The sequence below is a fragment of the Borostomias antarcticus genome, assembly GCF_949987555.1.
Source record: "Borostomias antarcticus genome assembly, chromosome: 20".
Classification (NCBI taxonomy): Eukaryota; Metazoa; Chordata; class Actinopteri; order Stomiiformes; family Stomiidae; genus Borostomias; species Borostomias antarcticus.
This window is the reverse complement of record NC_140253.1, coordinates 4,068,044-4,085,543: the sequence shown is the minus strand read 5'-3', so window position 1 is coordinate 4,085,543 and position 17,500 is coordinate 4,068,044. Positions and strand designations below refer to the sequence as shown.

General features: G+C 54.0%; 1 protein-coding gene across 4 annotated transcripts in view; it reads right to left on the bottom strand.

The window, feature by feature from the left end:
* gab1 (GRB2-associated binding protein 1) overlaps positions 1-17,500 on the bottom strand; it is a 37,697-nt gene that overhangs the window by 18,973 nt on the left and 1,224 nt on the right. The gene's annotated exons all lie outside the window — the stretch shown is intronic.

Here is a 17,500-nt window from a genome sequence, read left to right as displayed (position 1 = left end):
CCGCGCTGTCTGCTCTCACAGGGGCGGGGAGAGAGGGAGAGTTAGGGGTCAGTCTACATCGCGCACTGGAGAGAGAGGGGGGGGAGGGGGAGGGAGAGAGGGAGGGAGGGGTGCAGAGAAAGAGAGAGAGGCATATGGGTGAGGCAGAGAGAGAGAGAGAGAGAGGGATACCGATTACTGATCAATCACTCTGAACCGAGGCGTCATGGAACCAGGGCTGGTTCTAGAAAGCCACGGATCCTTTTCTCCACCCCCCCCCCCACCCCGCAACCCCCTCCCCCCTGCCCCGCCTTCTCTCCCAACCGGTTCCGCTTTCAGCACCACCTGCAACCTGAAACCTCGGGCGCCCAGGGTTTGCCAGAGTCGACCCGCCCATCCCCCCCTCTGCGACCCCCCCACCCCCCCCTCCACCACCACTACCACCGCCAATACTATTACAGCAGGCCCAGAGAGGCTGTCCGGGATTGGGTGAAGCATTAACTAGGAGTCGGTGGCTTAAACATTAACATGGTTTCCTGAGAGGAACATGGCCGAGTCACACGGTGCTGGAACGTTTGGGGACGAAACCATTTCCTTCAAAAAAAAAACACACAAAAACACAAAAAACGCCAAAACCACCTAAGCGCTGTTTTTACAGGAAATGGGGTCTTTTTAGTGAGAGACAAAAAAAACACAGGAGCAAAAAGATGAGAAAGTGGAGAGAAATACACACACACACACACACACACACACACACAGAGACACACGCGCACACACACACATACACACAGGCGTGCACGACACACACGGAAAAAACATCCCTCTCTGCTGGAAGTTTCCACTTTGTTGGCGTTTTTAATCTTCCTGCTCATCTGTATCCCAATACACTCTTTTGGGCAGAAAGACTTCCTGTCTCCCTGAGACAGTCAGGGCCACAGCTATAGGAAGAGAGGGAGAGAGAGAGAGAGAGAGAGTGTGTGTGTGTGTGGGGGATGTTCTTCCTCTGGGGGGGGGGGGGGGGGTCCAGAGCTCTTCCCCAGTGTTGCCAGAAGCCTGCAGAGTCATGCGTCTCTGCCGTTTCACTTCTTCAATGGAAACGATGGGCATCCTTACCAGGGGACCAATAGGGGCCGTGTGTCTGACCCAAATCAATCCACTAACCCCCGTGCACCTTCTCTGCAACCTCGAATGACCCAGCTGCCGAACGTCTTATTAGCCCAGGCCCGGTGAACCGGCCCGACAACGGAAACTGAACATGTCCACTCCTCCTCAAACCAGCGAACGCGTCCTCTCCTCCAACAATGGCCACCGACTAGGAGGCCTCGGATTACGCAACGCGACAGGCGACGCCCGCCCACTTCCCGTCCCTCCGCTCGTCAAAAAAACAACACACAAACATAGGTACGAGAGAGAGAGAGAGAGCGAGAGAGCGAGAGAGCGAGAGAGAGCGAGAGAGCGAGAGAGAGAGACCATAAGAGTATCAAAGTTGTCTTTTACCTGGTCGTGCCGATGCAGACTTCGGAGCGGCAGATGAAAGAGAGGAGTGTTGGAGGGACAGAGGAGGAGGAGGAGAGGAGCGAGAGAGGAGTGTTGGAGGGACAGAGGAGGAGGAGGAGAGGAGCGAGGCACGAGAGCTGCTGACCACTAGCTGTTGTTTCCAAAAGTGTCTGGCCACTTTCCTGCCAGCCCACCCTCCCCTCCCTCCCTCCCTCCCTCCCTCCCTCCCTCCCTCCCTCCGTCAAGTCTGCAACACCCTGCTCCACTCGCCCCTGACCCACAGGAAGTAGACACAATGGACTCAAAATAACAGAAACGCCTCCTCTCGCCACACTCTGCTTCTCCCTCATTCTCTCTATCTCTCTTTCTCTGCTTGGCCCCCCTCTTTCTCAAATCACACAAACTTTATTTGAAGCATCTTTGGAAACAGTGCTCTTTCACTCCTCTCTCTCTCTCCCTCTCTTTCGTTCTCTCCATCCCTCCCTCTCTACTGTGGCAGGCTATTTCGACTGAGAAGACACCAGAGTGGCAGAAATACTGCCATCTACCAACAGGCTGTGCCCACACATCAAGTGGTGTGTGTGTGTGTGTGTGTGTGTGTGTGTGTACAGTACCAATCGGTGCTGCTGAGCACTTCACACTACAGCCGGCTGTGGGTGTAGTGGTGCCAGACTCATGACTGCCTCACTGCCCACAGAGTGTGTGTGTGTGTGTGTGTGTGTGTGTGTGTGTGTGTGTGTGTGTGTGTGTGTGTGTGTGTGTGTGTGTGTGTGTGTGTGTGTGTGTGTGTGTGTGTGTGTGTGGAGGATGAGTTTGTATGCCTGTCTGTGGGTGGGTGGGTGGGTGGATGGATGCAGAAGAATCATGTGGATGTGTGTGCGCATGCGTGCATGTGTGTGTGCATGTGTGTGTGTGTGCACATATATGTTCACGTGAGTGTGTCTCAATGCATCACATGACTTGCATGACGGTGTGTGTGCACTCAGGCATCAGCACAAGCAAACCCCCTCCAGTGTGTGTGTGTGTGTGTGTGTGTGTGTGTGTGTGTGTGTGTGTGTGTGTGACAGTGAACAGCAGACCCAGACTCCCAGTTGTAATCCAATGATGGGCCAGTTTAAACCGTAGAAAATCACATTTACGGCCCTCAGCTACGTTGACTTAGGCCAAATCTAATTTCCCCCTCTCTCTCTCTCTGTTCCTCTCTCTCTCTCTCACCCTCCTTCTCTCTCTCTCTCTCTCTCTCTGTTCCTCTCTCTCTCTCACCCTCCTCCTCTCTCTCTCTCTCTGTTCCTCTCTCTCTGTTCCCCTCTCTCTCACCCTCCTTCTCTCTCTCTCTGTTCCTCTCTCTCTCCCTCTCTCTCTGTTCCTCTCTCTCTCTCACCCTCCTTCTCTCTCTCTGTTCCTCTCTCACCCTCCTTCTCTCTCTCTCTGTTCCTCTCTCTATCCCTCTCTCTCTGTTCCTCTCTCTCTCACCCTCCTTCTCTCTCTCTCTGTTCCTCTCTCTCTCTCACCCTCCTTCTCTCTCTCTTACCCTCCTTCTCTCTCTCCCTGTTCCTCTCTCTCTCTCACCCTCCTCTCTCTCTCTCTCTGTTCCTCTCTCTCTCTGTTCCTCTCCCTCTCTGTTCCTCTCCCTCTCTGTTCCTCTCTCTCACCCTCCTTCTCTCTCTCTCTCTGTTCCTCTCTCTCTCACCCTCCTTCTCTCTCTCTCTCTGTTCCTCTCTCTCTCTCACCCTCCTTCTCTCACCCTCCTTCTCTCACCCTCCTTCTCTCTCTCTTACCCTCCTTCTCTCTCTCCCTGTTCCTCTCTCTCTCTCACCCTCCTCTCCCTCTCTGTTCCTCTCTCTCACCCTCCTTCTCTCTCTCTCTCTGTTCCTCTCTCTCTCACCCTCCTTCTCTCTCTCTCTCTGTTCCTCTCTCTCTCTCACCCTCCTTCTCTCACCCTCCTTCTCTCTCTCACCCTCCTTCTCTCTCTCCCTGTTCCTCTCTCTCTCTCACCCTCCTCTCTCTCTCTGTTCCTCTCCCTCTCTGTTCCTCTCCCTCTCTGTTCCTCTCTCTCACCCTCCTTCTCTCTCTCTCTCTGTTCCTCTCTCTCACCCTCCTTCTCTCTCTCTCTGTTCTTCTCTCTCTCTCTCTCTGTTCCTCTCTCTCTCTGTTCCTCTCTCTCTCCCCCTCCTTCTCTCTCTCTAGGCAGTCAGAGGAAATGAGAGTCCAGGCGAAGCCTTCAGAAGAGATAAGGAAAGGGACTGAAGATTCACAGCAAACACTCTCCTGTGAGTGAGCCAGAGAGAGAGAGAGAGAGAGAGAGAGAGAGAGAGAGAGAGAGAGAGAGGCAGATAAAGCTCTGACGTCCGCCGATCGCTTTCCTGAGCCGAAAGATGGAAGAAAGGCGTATCTCGAAACCGAGACGCACTTTGTGCTACGGCGACGCAATTAGGGATGCAGCGATGCATCGTCCGATGTTGGCCTTCTTGACCGCCGTCGGCCCATGAAATGACATTCACCGATGGTAGTGGCCGATGTTATGTCACAACAATTACATTATTGCAAAACGTAGCCTACCCAGCTGCAGATTCGGAGAAGATCCGTGACGTAACGCCGCAAACGCACGTATAGTTTGCTTTCAAATTAAAGTGAAATAAAATCGGCGTTTTGGAAACAAACACTTAATTTCTTTGTTTCCCTGGCACAAAAGGGGGAATAAAAATGTTATAAAATAAACATCGGCCATCAGCTGGATTGTTATTTTAAACATCGGCATCGGCCCAGAATTTTGCAATCTGTGCATCACACCGATAGTGTTCCGGCTAATCTGATTCAAGAGCAGCAGCCCTTTAGCGTTTTAAAAAGAGGGAGAGAGAGAGAGAGAGAGAGCGAGAGAGAGAGAGAGAGAGAGAGAGAGAGAGAGAGCGAGAGAGAGAGCGAGAGAGCGAAAGCGATCTGAACTTCAACTGAATCATGTTCACACACCCCGATCACCTACAGGCCACTCCCCTTACCTACAAGCCACTCCCCTTACCATAGCCCTGCTACCGTAAACCTGACTTGGTGTTTTTGTAGCGACTCCGGTCACATGACGTGTGTGCGCACGGTATGTATGGGTGTGTGTATTTGTGAACGTGTGTGTGTGTGTGTGTGTGCCGGGCTTGTCCAGGCCCATACACCAGCCAGTCAGTCAGCAGACACACCCCTCTCTCTCTCTCCCCCTCCACTCCCAGGAAACCTGACTGACAACAGAGAGCTGCAAATCACACAGTTTAGTTCTGCAGAAGGGGAATGCGCTTGGATCCCAGACACACACACACGCACGCACGCACGCACACACACACGCACGCACACACACACACACACACACACGCACGCACACGCGCACACGCTCGCCGAGCCACCAGCCATGAAGGCAGTGAAGGCAGCAATGTGAAATATTTCCAGAGTCAGCCCGTACGCCAGCAGCCCCAAAGCAATGTCAGCCACTTCTCACATCGTTTTCCAAGACGTTTCTCCGCCTTGGGGGGTCTTAAAGGGGTGACCCAGCACGACAGTGTGTGTGTGTGTGTGTGTGTGTGTGTGTGTACGTGTGTGTGTGTGTCTGTGTTCTTCAGAACAGAACAGAAACCACAGAGGCTTTCACATCCTAAACCAGCCGTATCACCTCAGATGCAGGTCACTGGGACGCTCGGTCACCAACCTCCGTCTACTCCAACCCTCAGGTTCCACACGTCTGACGGGCGCAGTACAGCGCCGTCAAAGCCTCTGTCCCAGTCCCAGTCCCAGCGCTAGTCCCAGTGCCAGCCCTAGTCCCAGTCCCAGTCCCAGCCCCAGTCCTAGTCCCAGTCCAAGAGCCAGCCCCAATCAGAGTCCCAACCCCAGCTCCAGCCCTAGTCCCATCCTTAGTCCCCGTCCTAGACCCAGTCTTAGTCCCAGCCCTAGTCCTAGTCTATCTTAGTCCCAGCCCTGGCTCTAGCAGCAGCCCTAGTCTATCTCAGTCTCAGCCCCCACCAGCAGGTCTAAGGATCCTGCGGGCCCCAGTGGACATAAACTTTCTTGATATACAAATAATCACAAGCCCAACTGGCCTGGGGACTATTAATAGGGGACTGTGTGGCTTTTCCATTCCGCCGTTTTCCCATAGTGAGTGTGTGTGTGTGTGTGTGTGTGTGTGTGTCACCGAGGCCTCTTCCCACCCCCCCTCTGGCCACAGGTATGTGCTACACACACTGGATTACACCCTGCTTTTGGCCCATATATACGCACGCACGCACGCACACAAACACACACGCACGCACACACACACGCATAACGAAACGGAGCGGTGGTTTTGTGTTCCAAATGACTGTTTTCCAGAAAACCTGCTTATGCAATAAAGCTGATGTTTACACTGACTGGCTGGCTCAGAGTGGGAGGGGAGAGGGTGGGAGGGGGAGGGGGGGTTGAAGAGGCTTCTCTGGTGAAGAGGCTCTGATATTGGCTTGTGGTGCACGCGTGTGTGCATGTGCGTGTGTGTGTGTGGAGGGGAACTGAAACCAGGTCATGGATCAATAGCTATTAGCCCATTATAGAAGACAACACCCACTCATTCCTACTAAAAGGCTGTGTGTGTGTGTGTGTGTGTGTGTGCGCGCACGCATACTGTATGGGACAGTAGCTACAATCCCTGTGCATTTCCCGTATAACATCTATGGGCTTCTATTCCAAAAGCATGTGAAGACGTCAGAGTGAGAGAGACCAGAGAACGATGAGAGGGCTTCATTGGCTGGTTGGTGCTGAGAACGTGGGACCAACATCCAGGAAGCTGTGACGGGCAGCTTAACGGATGAATTCTGAGTAATACTAATTGATTTAGTCCCAATCAAGCCTGTCGATTCCATGACCTGACAAAACTGACCCCATTGATTCTCTGGGTTTAACGAGTTAACTGGTTTGATTGGTCAAGTGATTAATTGACTTAGGCTGTAATTGGTCCTTCCTCCCCTAAAGGCCAGCTATAACAGAAGCCGATTGTTCCATCGCCAATGATGCACATAATGTTAGAGATCATAGCTGAACAAATCGGAACTGCCTCTCCATAAGACTCCCAGCATTTTGTCGTTCTGGTACAGTAGCCTATTCAACCTACGTAGTCTGTGCACTCTCAGGGCGGGTTTGTTCAAGGACGTGGCAACCCGTCGGCCTTGGGAACCGGTGGGGTGGAGTGATAACGAGCCGGGGATTCTGGGTCACCTGACTGGCCGGTTGTAGCGGCACGCGGCCTGATAACGTCGGGGACAGCCAGGATCGGGGTCATTTCGGTCGACGGGGAGAAGGAAAGCGAGGGTTGTAAAACCGATCGCGGCGGATTCAAAGCCAGACGCAGGGAACTACAGTTTTCAGCAGTTTTCCAGAGGCGGGGGGACGAGAGTTTTGCAGTGGCGCGTTCAGGCTTTGAGGAAGCTGAACGCTTCTTCGGTTCATCGCCTTTCCCGGACCGATACCGCCCCCCCCACCACCCCCCCTCCTGACCTGGCATTCCCAGCCTGTTGTCAAGGGCAGGTTTCAGATAAGGTAGAGGCTGGCGGGTATCGCAGCGCTCACAAGTTCCTCCTCGCTCCCCCCCACCCCTCCCTCCCTCCTCCGCTCCCTCAAAGTCACATGCGCCCGCCAAAGCTGCGTCGTTAGAATTCAACACATTCCACTGGCATGGCAGGCCCTGTTCACATGACCACAACGTGTATGTGTGCTAGTGCGTTTGTGTGTGTGTGTGCGTGTGTGCGTGCGTGTTCCTACGGTGCCAGTCGCCCGCTGAGCGATCCTTCTTTAACTGCCCTGGGTTGGAAGCAGTCGGCCAGCCACATGTCCCGTCGGGGCTGAGTCAAAACACACACACACACACACACACTACTACGCGGGCGCCATGTTCGGGACGGGTGCCAACGCTTGCGACGCCGGGTCGCAGAAAACGCCGTCGCTCGCAGAGCGCGTGTGTGAGAACACCTGCGGAGTTAGCCCAACTGTAGACTGTAAAAGTCTGCCCCCCCCCCAGGAGAACCAGAGGCTGGAAAGCCCCCACCTGACCACCAATGCCTCCCCCCCCCCCCCCGGGGTCATACCCAACACCGAGCCGCTGGGAGCAACTCACCGCTCGGCCGAGCGCCCCGCGGAACCGCAATCCCCCCCCAGGCCATCCGTACCCCCCCCCCCCCCCCCCCCCACCCACCCAACACCAGCCTCTCCCGTCTCCTGGCTGCAGACGCGGCCGCGGGTCCCGCTGACGGCCTTTCCAGACTCAAAGTTTTTTTAAAGAAAAGGATTCGCCGCCATATCGCGCGGTACTGACCTTGACTGCTGTCGGCACGTCGACCGGCTGGTGGTCTCCCGTCCGAATGCCATGAGGTTTACGACAGAGAGAGAGAGAGAGAGAGAGAGAGAGAGAGACGTGGATGACCCTGCAACACAGAGTGACGGGAGACGGTCGAGCTATTCCGAGAGTCCCCTGACACTATTTCCACCCCGGAGACACGGGAGGCCAGGAGAGGAGGAGGAGGAGGAGGCGGAGCGCCGGGAAGAGCTCCCGGGGAACGGCGAGTGGGGAGGCGGGAGGAGGCGGCGGCGTGCGAGCGTCTCTGAGCTTCCAATCACGCGGCGCGAGAAAGAGAGAAGCTCCCGGTCTTCGCTGGGAGGGGTGGGGGGGCGGGGGGGAGGGTGTATCTGTGGTATCTGTGTGTGTGTGTTTGTGTTCGCGCGTGCGTCATGAGTTTGCGCCACGGTTTGTGTGTGTGTGTGTGTATGTGCGCGCACGTGTGTCTAATCCAATCAGGGACACTGGCCACAACAACAATCACAGGGAGTGTGGAAATGAGAAGACGTCTCTCTCCCTCTATACCCCACCCCCCCTCTCTCTCTCTCTCTCTCTCTCTCCCTCTATCCTTCTCTCTCTACCTCTCTAACCCCTCTTTCTCTCTCAGCGGTCCAGACGTGGAACTGATTGTGTCTCATGCCCCTGTCTAGACACAGGAATGAACAAGACATACAGAGAAAGAGCCCAGAGAGATGCAATTGAGAGAGAGAAGGAGTGTGTGAGAGAGAGAGGGAGAGAGAGAGAGAGAGAGAGAGGGAGAGAGAGAGAGTGGTTGTATGGGCCTGGCTTTTGCAGTAACCTGAGAAATTACACGGGGCATCGGCGGCATTTCACAGCTTGTCTCCAAGGCTGCCCCCCCCCCTCCCCTCTCTCCTCCCCCTCTTGCCCCCTTCTCCCTGCGCACGTGTGTGTGTATTTCTGTGTGTGTGTGGTGTTTCTGTGTGTGTGTGTGTGTTTCTGTGTGTGTGTGGTGTTTCTGTGTGTGTGCGGCTGTGCGAGCGCGCCCTACCAAACCCTGAAAAGTCTTAAGCCTACTGCAGTGCGGCAACTAAACAAACATGGCTTTAGCTCCGGCGTGGCGAGAACAGGGAGCCAGGTATTGGACCGCGGCGGGGGGGTGATCTTCCCGGCCAGGTAGGGCCGTCGGCCGCGTCTGGGGGGCTGAGGGCAGGTGAGGCCGTCGTGTCAGACGGGGGGTCCGAGTACTGGATACAGTAGGGGGGGGGGGGTGCGGCAAGATAGAGAGGCGGTGCGCAAAACACGGAGAGATGAGAGAGAGAGAGAGCATGAGAAGAGAGAGGGAGTTGAAGAGCCTGTGTGTGAGGGGCAGTAGAGACCAGCTGTGGAGTCCTTAGTACTCGGCTCTCTCTCCCTCCCTGCCTCCTTCTCTCCCTCACTCCCTCCCTCCTTCTCTCCTTCCCTCGCTCCCTCCCTCGCTCCAGCCATCTGGTAGCCATCAGCGGCACACACAGGAAGAGGCCGCCATGCCTTGCCGAGGCGCCAGGGAGCGGCACCTTCTCCTCTCTCACTCTCCTCTCCTCTCCCTCCCTCCCTCTCTCTCCTCTCCTTCCCTCCCTCCCTCCCTCGCCCTCCCTCCCTCCCTCCCTCCCTCCCTCCCTCCTCTCCTCTCCCTCCCTGAAACAACAGCCAGCCAGCCCACAGCCCTCCCAGGCCAGAGCAGACGAGCACAGAGAACAGGCCCGCATTCCTGGCGGCCCCGCCTGCCAAGAGGAGCGCAGGGCGGGAACGAGTGAGGGAGGAGGAGGGGTGGGAACCAGCACGCGCGGGAGGAGGAGGAGGGGGGGGGGGGGTTGTGGAAGTTGCCTGATGCCCGGTTAATGATGCTGGTCTGCCCCTCTGTCGTCCGTTCTTCTCTCCCTCCGTCTCTCCATCCTTCTCTCCTTCCCTCACTCCCTCCCTCTGCATCCATCCCTTCTCTCCATCCTGCTCTCCCCCTCACTCCCTCCCTCTCTCCATCTCTTCCTGTGTCCCTCCCGCTGGAATAGCCTCTGTGATGGAGCGGGGTATCGATTGAAATCCTCCCTCACACACACACACACACACGCTGGGAGAGAGAGAGAGAGAGAGAGCCTTAGCCCTGGCCTAGAGACGGGGACCATCTTTGGCCACGAGTGGTTCTGTCTCCCAACAGCTCCTATAGAGCAGAGGAGAGCAGAACTGAGCAGAAAAGAGCAGAACAGAGCAGAACAGAACAGAACAGAGCAGAACAGAGGAGAACAGAGCAGAGCAGAACAGAGGAGAACAGAGGAGAACAGAACAGAGGAGAGCAGAACAGAGCAGAGCAGAGCAGAACAGAGGAGAACAGAGCAGAGGAGAACAGAGGAGAACAGAGCAGAACAGAGCAGAACAGAGAAGAGAGCAGAGCAGAGCAGAACAGAGCAGAGGAGAACAGAGCAGAACAGAGCAGAGCAGAGCAGAGCAGAACAGAGCAGAACAGAACAGAGCAGAGCAGAGCAGAGCAGAACAGAGCAGAGCAGAGCAGAGCAGAGCAGAACAGAGCAGAGCAGAACAGAGCAGAGCAGAACAGAGCAGAGCAGAACAGAGCAGAGCAGAGCAGAGCAGAGCAGAGCAGAACAGAGCAGAGCAGAGCAGAGCAGAGCAGAGCAGAGCAGAGCAGGACAGAGCAGAGCAGAACAGAGTAGAGCAGAGTAGAGCAGAGCAGAAGAGGAGAACAGAGGAGAACAGAGCAGAGCAGAGGAGAGCAGAGCAGAGCAGAGCAGAGCAGAGCAGAGCAGAGCAGAGCAGAACAGAGCAGAGCAGAGCAGAACAGAGCAGAACAGAGAAGAGAGCAGGGCCGAGCAAGTTAAACTACAACTACCACTACAGCCACTGCTCTGGAAATAGACAGGAGCCTTATAACAGCAGTCTATTTTTGCCACCTGGTAGCCATATTTCCATCCAGACGTCACTGGCTGCACTCCGGACACAAACCGCAGCCGTGGACATCGGGTGACGGTTGAACAGATGACTGTTGAACAGATGATTCCAGGGGAAGTGGACTTGAGTGCATATCTGACCTTTTTGTATAAAAAATAAATAAAATAAAAAAAATACAAGCGGCATGCGTATTCCAAAGATGGCGTCATCCGGGATGAAGGCGATCTAAATCGAGCCATGTGCAGAAGTTGGACGTGCACGGCTCACAGCACATTCTTGAGAGGCTTTCTGTCATCTGCATTTCATAAGAAGGTTGCTGCTAGACTCGGCACTGTAAAAAAAATAACTCCCGAGCACCATGTGACGGTTCTACGTTGGAGGAGGCGCTGGAATTTCCGTAAAGAACGCGACGCATTCCCAAGAGTTCTGCAACCCACGGAGCCGCGGGTGAGGAAGGGTTCTACGTTCCTGTAGTTGGGTTCTCCACGTGTTACCGTAGAGATTCGCCGCGCCACAGAGCTTAACGACTAGAACGACAACACTGCCAAGCCTGCCAAGGGAGCACATCTGTTTACTAATTGCACCCAGCCAGCCGTGACCTTTCAACAAAGCCAACAGGCTCAGCTGTGTTGTTCGTTTTAACTAATTATAATTAGACTTTGTTGTAAATGTTTTTGTATTTTTTGCATATTCTGTGTACCTACTGTAATTAGTCGCGGATTGTGCCTTTTTGTTGTCCTAACTGATGCTGTAACACAACAATTTCCCCTTGGGGATAAATAAAGTATGTAATCAATCTATCAATCTATAAAAGAGCCGCAAGAAACCCAAGAGGAGCAAGGTGAAACTTCACTAGATCTCCAATTAGTCTGTGAAAGCTGAAAGGGAGGAGCAGGGGGGAGAGAGGGACACTGAGGGGGGTGGAGGGAGAGACACAAAGGAGTGAGGGAGGCTGAGGGGAAGAAGGGAGGGAGGGAGGGAGGGAGGAGAGTGTGTATGTGTGTGTGTGTGGGGGGGGGCGTAGCCAGTATTATTAGCCGTGTTTGTCATCGGAGAGCGCGTCGTGACGAGACGTCGGGGAGGGTGACGGGCGGCCCGCGTGATGGGAATAACCCCGAAACGGAGAACCGGAGCCACACGGCGCCCAGGCCTGGCAGACCAGCCATGCGGAGACCCACCCAGACCACTTCCTCATTCGTTTTTCAACACGATAAATGACTCAAACTGGAAACTGAAATCGGTGTTTTTGTTCCCTATGACAGGACGACCATGTGACCACAAAACCCAGACTGACCCGAGGACACTCGAGCCCGTTGAGTTGATGAACTTGTAATCTTAGATCATAGTTGGAAGATAATATGACAACAGGAAAACGTTCACACCCACACACACACTCTCCAGGCACACCTGGGCTTAAACCAGACGTCAGATTCGCCGGACGTCATTCTGCCCACAGTTGCCCAACCACCCTCGAGGTCGCTGGGTAATTCGCTCCAGGCAGCCAAGCGTCACTCAAGATGGCAGCCCGTCTCGAGGGGAAGGCTTATAATGGTAATTGGGCTGACTTTGTTATTGTGGTTTTGCCATTGTTTACGGGGCAGTGATTATGTTTCAGGCCGCCCCCGCTGTGCAAACAAACAGATGAAAACGGAGACAGCCACAATTGCCATGACGTTTGTCACGTTAGACAGGTGACGTGAGTCGTTCTGGTTGCGAGGGGGTCGGTAGTGGAAAAAAGGTGGTGTTTGGAAAAAAAAAAAGAGGAGGTAGGTCGAAAAACAAAAACACCTTTACCCTTCGCTGAGTCTAGCCTAGCTATGTCATGCAAAGCAGAGCCATGCTAATATTTTTCCACGGTTAACGGAGGTGCTCAGGAACGACCTGGTGTTCCCAACTGAATTAAACAAAAACCTCGTATCCGCACACAGACGTGGCCCGGGCGGGCCGAGAGCTGCGAGGGCGGTCTCTGTCCTACAGTACACATGCAGTACCAGGTGACAATGGAACAAGTGACCAGGCCCGTGGGTCGCTGCCAAGTCCATTGAGTTAAGTGTCATTTGAGCAGCGCATCGGAGTATCGCCTCAGCATCCACCAGTTCACATGAGGTGAGATGGACATGAAGGTGAGGAAGTGTGTGTGTGTGTGTGTGTGTGTGTGTAGCTGGGTTGGCGATCATATTGTCATATTGAACCTGCAGACAGGTTAGGACACCCCCCCCTCTCCACGCCCCATATTGTAGTAAGCCTACATGAATTATTCATGTGTTCTTTTTTGTCAGTCTTTTATTTGTAATGGACAGTTAATAATTAATGGCCCAACCCAATCAATTTCCAGGGCATGGAAGCTCACCACACAGTGTCTGCCTGGCTACTGCTGCTCGTTCCAAATGGACTGTTAGCGTCACTGTGGCAGCCAGCCTGGGACAGGGAACAAAGTGTGTGTGCTAGCAAGTCTAGCGCAGCTAAGAGTCTGCTTAACAAACGTCTGTGTGGTAGCTAGCTAACCTTGCGCAGCTAAGAGTCTGACGCTACTTAACAAACGTCTGTGTGGTAGCTAGCTAGCCTAGCGCGGCTAAGAGTCTGACGCAACTTAAACATCTGTGTGGTAGCTAGCTAGCCTAGCACAGCTAACAGTTTTGTACGTTCGTTCATTTCCTCCGTCACGTGACGACGTCTGCTTGGCTGCGTTCGTTAGCTCAGGAGAAGCTAAGTTTCTCCTCCACTGGTTGCAAAGCTAGAATGTTTCATTTAGGCCCACGGAAGACTAATGGCCGAGGGTGCCGTGGTGCGTAAGGGCGGTAGCTAAATGGATAAGGCCCCCTGTTTCAGGCCCCCTGTTTCACTTCCCTCCTTCCTTCCCGCCTTCCCTTGAGAAGTCACTGATCTGACCTGACTGGATGGGTTATAATCACACAGGCTGTCACCTATCCCAGTTATGTGAGATCAGAAATCATGGCGCGTGAAAGAAAGGAGGAAGGAAGCAGCTTTGAAACGGGTCTCAGTTCCTTGGTGAAGCAAGATGACTTAGGACCGAAGAGGAGGGGGGCGGGGGATTTTCTCACAGCTAAGAGGAATCACATGAGTCTGCTGCGTGTCCTCAAGTCCCGCCTTCAAACCCAGGACCTCTGGGTTCAGCGTTTTCCCTCTCCCTACCAGCAGCTGGTCCCTGTAGGGCTGTTCTCCAAGCGCTGAGGCCCTCGACAGGGGGAACACTTGTGGATGCATCCCCGCATCGTGTATAATGGATGGGTCCGCCTCTTCTGGATAGAGGGACTGGCCCATGTCTCAATACAGTGGGTGGGGGATGTCCCCGTCTATGATTATGGATGGGTCCAATCTACTGTTACTCCAGTGGAAAGAGGAGCGGCCCATGTGTCAATACAGGGGAGATTGGGTGTATATGGCCACCTCCTTTCTAGGTTTAATGGATGGGCCCAGTTCCTTGGACTCCTATGGGGAGAGGACCAGTCCGTGTCTCAGAAGTGTGTGTGTGTGGGTGGGGGGGGGGGTGGGGGGGGGTGGGGGGGGGGGGGGAGTTGCCCGGATCCATTAGCGTTCTGTGAAGCGGCGCGGTGGCGGCGTTGAAAACCAAGCGAGACACTCTACATGTCCCTCCTCCATTTCCTCCGGCAGCTGTGCAGAAGATAACACGCAGCAGATGCTGTAAAGATACAGCCTGAAGTGCTCCCTCCCTCCCTCCCTCCCTCCCTCCCTCCCTCCCTCCCTCCCTCCCTCAATGAACCGTTCCTTTACAAGTGGCCATCTCCATAAACGCACAGATTGAAATGGAGAGACGAGAGAAACCAAACGAGGAAGCGCGCAATAAAGAGAGAGAGAGAGAGAGAGAGAGGGAGGAGAGACGGATGGAAAAATGCAATGTCAATGAAAGGAGAGACCGGGGGTTTTCTAGAGAAACGTTTTGGTTTCTTCAGCTGGGGGGGGGAAACGTCGGGGCCTGCGTGGTAGTCACGGCGCCAGGCCCCGCGCCATCGCAGGGAGGAGGTCGGGGAGAAGCAAACACGGTTCTAGACGGGGGGGGAAAAAATGCCACCGTCTCGTTCTCAACGTGAGCTTCCACGGACCAACGTGGAGAATGGATCAGATGCCTTGTTCACACACTTGACACCAGCGCGGAGAAAAGCACATAGGACCACATCATAAGATAAATACACAGACTTAAAAACATAAATATACCGCATGGAGGCCGAGCACTGAAGCCTGTGTGTGCACACGTGTGTGTGCACATGTGAGTGAGACCTGTGTCCGTGTGTCTATGTGTGTGTGTGTGTGTGTGCGCAACCCCATATAACAGCAGCGCCCTGACTGTGCACTTTGAGCGGCTCACTGCTCTGTTCAGCCTGTAAACTGGGCGGCTCACACACACTCTCTCTCTCACACACACACACACAACCACTTCACCCTTGATCTCAGCCAATCAGCAGCTGAGCTGGCCCACCCCATGGGAGAAAACTTTGCCCAGAGAGCTTGACCGTGGTGGTTAGCCTGTTGGTAGCATAGCCGCTGGTGGAGCTGGGCAAAGCACTCGGGGCTGGTACTGGGTCTAGAGATGGGGTCAGCCCTGTCTGATGACATGACATGACATGACATGACATGACACACACACACACACACACACACACCTGATATGTCATCCTGCCATCCATCAGGCCTGCAGCGTTATGCCAGCTATTCACAGGCCCACGTCACACGCCGTCCTATGACCCACCACCAAACCGTCTGCTTGAACCACTAACACACAGGCACACACACACACACACACACACGCACACACAGGCACACACAGGCACACACATGCACACACAGGCACACACAGTCGTGAGAACACAGAAGGACACAAACAGCTGTGTGTGCATGCATCCACGTACGCACACACACACACACACACACACTGAGCTCAGTGAGCATTGGCGAACTCACACACCTGGCTGGGGAACTCCATATGGACTAAAGCTTGGACTCCCGAGAAGCCCAGGGGCCAGAGAAAACAGACCCCCCATCCGTCCCTCCCTCCCTCCCCTCTCTCTCTCCTCCTCTCTCTCTCTCTCCCTCTCCCCTGGCTACATCTCCGGCCCCCACACAGACAAGTCCCTTCACCACACTCCTGAGAAGGGGACACTAAAGCCATTCATTCTGCATAACGCACCATTTCATATTCATTCAACACACACACACGCACACATTTAATACACAAGCCAACACAACTAAACAGCCAGTAGGAAAGTCTAAGACCGAGAGACATTAAGGAAGAGGCAGACGGAAAGAGAGAGAGGGAGAGAGAGAAGGTGGGAGAGATGAGGGTTACAAAAGAGAGAGAGAGAGAGAGAGAGAGGAGGGTTACACAAGCCATCCTTAGTGGGACGCCAGCAGGCTCTCGCAGTGTGAATCAGATGAACTGGGTCAAAGGGTGCTTCAAAGAGCCACTAACACGACAACTAAACAGCCTGTCCTCCCACAGACAAAAGAGGCCATTTAGACCAGAATAGACGATCACAGATTCGTTCACCCATATGGGAGATACACATTACACATGCTTTAGGGCTGTTTTGGGGCAGCATTGTGTGAAGTGCTGTGTCTACATTTAGTGTAATTAGTTAGAGACAAGCAAGATACGTATTTAACCCGAAGCAATCGAGGGAAGGGGGGGGGGGTCACAGACTACCCGACAATGAACAATAAAGCTTTTTTGAATCTTGAATCTGCCCACGGTCACCAACGGTGGCCGGGTCACTTTACCCTCCGGTCATCCTCGGTGGAACAGTGGGAAGTGAGACCTGTGATTGGTGAGTGGCGGAGTATGTGGTGAATGGAGTTACGTTTTTCATTTTAGCCCCTGGCCAGACACCTTATCGTTAATGACTTACAAGTTACTTACAAGAGTTCACGAACAGAACGAGCAGACGCACGCATACACGCACAAACACACACACACACACACTTGCGCACGCACACGCACGCACACGCACACACACACACACACACACACACACACACACGCACACGCACACGCACACACACGAATCCTGGGTGCCAGTAAACTAGTCGCGGTGGTGGCGACCCGTGGGTCTGTTTCAGAGAACAGCAGCTTTGAGGAAGCGAGTCCTGTGAACACATGCAGCCTCCACACAGGCAGGCGCGCGGGCAGGCCCGGGGTCCTAATGCAAATATCAACAGAGATCCAAGGACCCACAACAAAATACCCCGGCCGAAAACTAAGAGACTGGATCTGCAGCACACAACGCCGGCGACACCCATGGAAAACACCGGAAGGAAACCCTCTCTCCGGAGCAGACGTGCCCGTAGACACTTAGTGGTTTCCAGGGGCCCTCGTTTAGACTTCTAATGGGTTGCGCTGCTGCGTGTCCCATTTCTCCCGCACGCCATCAACAATTCTTACCGCTGCGCTGATGCTGTGGCAGCGTGGTGCTCGCCGCTAATGAGACTGGCGGAGAGGAGGCCGTGCAAATAGAACAGTGACAGATGTAGGATGTTGTTAGATCAGGTAGCAGCAGATCAAATACTGACAACTGTAACGAAATATTGGGTACAGTAAACCAAGTACAAACACATGCACGCCTGCGCGCACACACATTCTGAGTGGCGTTCCCATGGGGAGTACAATGTTATTACCTTTTCAGGTCAACAGAGTCACCTATAATGGACTACAACGTCAATGTAGCCTGTGTGTGTGTATGTGTGTGTGTGTGTGTGTGTGTGTCCTAATATTATTAATAATAATAATAATAATAATAATAGTCCATAATGTTGTACTGTATC